We start from the raw sequence: 6,000 nt of genomic DNA on the forward strand, positions 1-6,000 counted from the left end.
GTTCGTTTTCATTTCTCTTTTTGAGTCCGATGAAAGCAGTATCTAAAACTATAATTTGCAGCTTACCTATTCATTGCTTGTTGCTGTTTTCCATAAACATAGACATACCCACACTTTCCCCACTCAGTTCCTGTAACTTCGTCTCACAACACACACATTTTAAAGGGACGCGGTGCTTTGCTTAAAGAGCCTGTCAACCCTTCCAGCATACCTTCAAATATTAGCTTCGTACCTTTTTTCTTTTCTACTTCTTTTTTCGGGAGGGGGTAGTGATGAAAGGTAATTGTTAACTACATTTTCTCTTTTGTTTGTTTAAATATATTTAATTTTCTTTCGATGTATCAGCAATACATATCCAACGAAATTTCAGCCACACTACCTGAAAGTAACATAGAGCTATACCAACATTCTCTCCAATGTACATGTTGCAAATGTAACCAACTTCACCTTATACCCACTACTCTTTCAGAAGTTCATAATATCTGTAGATCGCATCCTCACGCATCAGATTCTGGAGGTTCCCGGTTCGAACTCCGGCCGAGTCATGCCAAAGACTTACGAAAATGGTATGTAACAGCTGCCTCGCTAGGCCCTCAGCATTAAAAGCTTAGTGCTAGGACTGGCCGGCCTGGTGTAAGGATAATATGACATTATGGGACATCATGCTACATGTCTGCGGCATGATGCCCTAGTTCTAGACATCACTATAAACTGCCACACTAAAGACATCGTAGCGATATGAGTGAAAAATTGTTAAAGCTACGTTAAAAATCCATATCACACACACACACACACACACACACACACACACACACACACACTCATGCTGTAATATCTTAAATGGAGAATCAGTCTGATTTTGTTGTGTTCGGTATTTGATTTGGATTAGAATTATTTATTCCAATAATTTATATGTGGTATTACAAAGTGCTCAATAATATTCTTGTACAGTGATACTAACTTGGAATTATAGTCAATTCAAACAAGGATATATTGGGTTATATTTTTGTGATTCATCGAAAGACTGTTGGCACATCATAACACATCAGGCACTTGTTACGTTACATTTCGAGAATACAGGCACATCAATGATGAGTCGTTTCTATGATAAATGCATTTGCATTATTTCGATTAAAGTGGTTGTTTATCTTGACCCATCCGTATTCTTGTGCAAAATTGAATGAGCATGTAACACTCAAGTTTAATAAAGAAATATAAGATAGAGATTTGCGTCTGTGCCACGAGTGTGTGTGTGTATGTGTGTGTGTGTGTGTGTGTGCGTGCGTGTCTTTGTGATTCGGTTGTTAAGGTAGCTTTAAATATTTTCAGTCATATCGCTACGATGTCTGCAGTGTGGCAATTTATTGTGATGTCTAGCACTGGGGCATCATACCAAAGACAAGTAGCATCATTACCCACTAAGCAACATCATGCTGAAACCAGGCCAACCAATCCAAACACTAACATCTTAATGCTGAGCGACAAGCATTGCCATTTGTATGTCTTTAGTATGACTCGGCCGTGATTCGCACCCGCGACCTCCCGCATCCGACGTGGACGCTCTAATCATTTAGACCACGGGATAGGCCCATAAGACAGCAGCGTTACATTATATATTAATGATATACGACGAGGTGCAAAAAGTTTTCATTAAGAAGCCTCGTCTCCTTTTAATGAAATATTTATACAGCGAGTGGTATATCATTGATACAGCGTAGATACTATACATACATACGAACCTCACATCCCTGCCGATTGTGTTCGCTACAAAATGTAGTTCTGTGCCTTTTGTGGCTATTTTTTTATCTATTGATGTATACATGTAACAATAATCCCCGTTTTCTAAATGAATCTAATAAGGTAGACAATTTGATCGCAATCATTTCTTTTTTCCGTTCCCAAAACACTCTCATGTATTAGTTACAAAATATGCAGAAATCTGGAGTGAGAGAGAAAAAGAATTAGTACTGGATGAAAAACTTGAAATAAAACTTACACCAAGTGATTTCCAGCAATATGGTTCCTTGTAAAGCTATGAGTGCACTTTCCTTGGGATTTATTTACAGTGTTTATGTAATAATTGATACAAAGTTGCAAACTATGTCGCCTTTGTACGGAAATATCTCTGTTACGTGGTAAATATACTTTGATGTATTTAATCTTCTCGTATTGTTGTTTCATAAACCTATTATAATGTTCTGAAAATCGATTATAATAAATTAAAAATGAAAATGTCCAAACGCAACCCCCTTCTCTCTCTCTCTCTGTCTCTCTCTCTCTCTCTCATTGTACCAAGATAGTTGGGAAAATCCACGAAAAGCTAGCCTCCTTTTCATTTTATGAAAAATTTATACATCATGTGTCTTCGATCATAGATACGCAGTACATTATATATATATATATATATATATATATATATATATATATATATATATATATATATATATATATATATATATATATATATATATATATAAATATATATGTATATTTGTGTGTGTGTATGTGCACGTATGTATGCATATATGTATGTATATATCTATGTATGCATGCATGCATGCATGTATATATGTATGTATGCATGCATGCATGCATGCATGTATGTATGTATGTATGTATGTATGTATGTATGCGTTTGTGTTTTTTATTGGGGTGGGGAGCGCGCGCGCGCCCGCTCTCCAGTTCATGTATTGAAATCATTTAGTAAACTTAGCAGGATCTCACTTATGTTGAATATGTATTCCTTATTCCTCCCTGTGCTCTCGCATCGTCTTAATCGATGATCTGCAGGTAATACGTTACTCACTCAATCATAAAGGGAAGGTGTGTGTGCCTGTGTCTGTGTCGATGTCTGTTTGTGTGTGGTGAATCCCTGAAGCTAACTTGATTATTTAATAATAACACACAAAATACGATAGGCTATTTTGTTTATTCGCTGAATCAGGATAATTCACATTCGTAAAACATAATAAGGTTATTGAGACAGAATAATTTTCTCTCTCTCTCTCTCTCTCTCTCTCACACACACACACACACACACACACATGGACAAATGAATTTATCATGATCAATATTCAGTACAGGGCCTTTGCTGGCCAAAACAATGTAAGATTTTTAGACATGATTCGCATTATTCATTACGTTTTTACTAGAACAAAAATTAATGAATTTGCATGCGTATACAATATTTACATTTTTGTTAGAAAATACCCGACAATTGTTATTCGGCTAATACCGTCTGCAGCTTTTCTTTAAAACAAGTCGGGGATGAGAGCTCACACACTTTACGCGGAAAAACCCGATTTTGTTCTTGCTAAAAGGAAAGGTTCTCTTATAAAAACCGAGTGCCAGCCCAAGTTCATTGGCATCCGTCAGTTGGTTGACCACCATCCCTGTGGATAAAATGTTGATACATTGGTACATTGCGTGTCAGTGAGTTAAGTTGTTGCTAAAAGTATGGAGCAGCAAGATGTTTTTATCTTTATTTTTATTGGTATTGTTCCTGCTAAATATACAGTCAGTAGAAAGGAGCTTTCCGTATATTCCGTATTACGAGGAGGATTTAAATCCTGGTTTGAATTTATAAATAGTACTTGTTGAAAAGAAAATGACCCCTTTTCATTTTTCCTGCCTTTATCCGGCTGGGTCATTTACAGACAACTCAGTCACATATATCTACAGAGATTTGTAGAATTTTATATCTTTGGTCAAAATGACGCTACCGATTGGCGATAAAATTAGTGTAGATACAGAGAGAAAATCTAATACTTTTCAGACTGTACTAAATAATGTTATCCCTTTGAAAAACAAAGAAAAAAGATCACCACCACCAATAACAATATCATCCCAAGGAAGCGCAATATATTACAAAGAGTGTCACAAAGGCTGTATTTCTCAATTGCCAAGCACGATAGTCATTTCAAATGCTATAAAAATTGACCATATTGGAACAATATGCTTTCAGAATGTATTACAATATGATTTGCTTCTCTAGAAGTAAAATATTATGAAATCTTACCTTTTTTGCATGTGAGCTCGTGTTTTCCACTGGCCTTATGATCATGTATAACTGTCACTTGTTGTTTGAGAGGTGTAGACAAGTCTGAAAGATTTAATGAAATATGCACATGTTTCTGTATTAAAAAATGACCTTAACTGATGAACTGCGATGTTTCACTCATTTGTTCATTGGTCGAGAGGTTAGAATAATTGTACCGTATGTTGGAAAGTCAGACAACCGGTATAGCACACAATGACACGCTCGCTTTGCGCCTCTGCTGTTCTTGGTTCGATGCCGTCTCCGTCACATTTCTTTAAATCGATAGTGTCAACTGCATTCTCTTGTTTCAATCACATTTAACGCCTCTATTACAACGTTTTTGATATAGGAGAGAGTTTTATATAAGCCAGGAGAACTTCTATAGAAATGAAGTCAAGTTTAAGCTCCAAACAAATTCAGTACTAAACGTTATTGTTTATACCAACCAAGTGTCTGCATTTTTAAGCTGGATTACAAAGGAGTAATGTGCCTGTTTCATATAAATATCTTCAAACATATTTCTTATTTATTTTAATTTATTTATCGATTTTAATATCTAACCTGATGATATCACTTGGGACTGTCTTGTATCTTGGTCGACTTCATGCCATTTAAAGCCAGGAGGCTGAAACACGGAGTCAGCAAGACCAGAATACTCTGGAGAACAAGATAACGAAAATTATTAATAGCGATAATAGTGTCCTTCAAAATAGACGAAAGCGACGACAAAGTAATATGTATTAACTGTTGATGCATGTTAAGTTCGTAGACTTTTGTGTTACACGTTGACATTGGTTGAGTTCTGCACCTGTCAAGTACACGCTCGTAATACTAGATATCAACATTATTAACATTTTTCGTTGTGGACATTTCTTGTCAAACATTTGTTGCATTTTTATGAAGTAAGAGTTTAACGTTGTTTTTTTCTGAGTTCATCGTGGTATAAACTGTCACTTGCCGACTCACACAGCAAATAACACCCGAAGGGCGTTATGTAAGCTGTGTGAGTCGGCAACTGACAGTTTATACCACGATGAACTCAGATAAAACAACGTTAAACTCTTATAATTGAAATTGTAATCATTGGTCATGTTATTTTGTTTGCATCATTGAAAAAACAGAAATCTTAATTGAGCGTAGCAATACATATTTGTGGTTTTTCTGTTACGTAGCTATTTATAGCACTTGGGATGTCCTGCTTGATCGCAATAAGGTCATCATGATACCAGTCCTTCAACCAATGGAAGCCAAATTTTTTCAATTATTTTTTGTTTGTTTGTTAGAATGTTGTTTTTCTTTAATGCTTACTTCATGTCTGCCTTAACTGGCGGTGTTTATCTTATGTTGTTCACGTGACTATTTATAGAAGTGGAAAAGTAGTTCTTCTTACAGTTCATACAGAAATGAACGCAATTCGTTTTGATCACGTGGTAACATTCTGACCAATGGAAATGTTACTTTCCTGAACCAGCTACTGGCATTGCAATTATCGTATTATGAACTTCATATTACTGTGTACATGCTGAAATATCTACTTACCCAAATATGACTCTTTGTCATTGCCCTTCTGTGTCAAGGATTTTCCTTTCGGTTCAAATCCAAGAACTTGTTTTACGTCTACACCAATGTCAGTGTCCCTCTATTTTGTAAAAGAAAATATATACATAACCGTTTGACACCTATTTACCTAATTAGTTTGTAACCTATGGAACTGAGTGGTTCTCTTTAAACTACTTAGAATTCAAAGGTTAGTTTCAAGCTGTGAAACTGGTTTTATATAAAACGGAGTTGAATATAAAGATACGTTTGCTGCAGTATTAAAGTTTGGTTCCTATATCAAAGCAGAATAGGAAGAAGAGGGAAAGAATAGTTGATAAAAGAGTATAGATTATAATGCCCAATCATGAGTAATGCAAGTTTCGACGAAAATCAGAAATAACATTGCATTATAGTCTATTCGT

Source organism: Sinohyriopsis cumingii, chromosome 2, assembly GCF_028554795.1.
Source record: "Sinohyriopsis cumingii isolate HCF-2022 chromosome 2, ASM2855479v2, whole genome shotgun sequence".
Classification (NCBI taxonomy): domain Eukaryota; kingdom Metazoa; phylum Mollusca; class Bivalvia; order Unionida; family Unionidae; genus Sinohyriopsis; species Sinohyriopsis cumingii.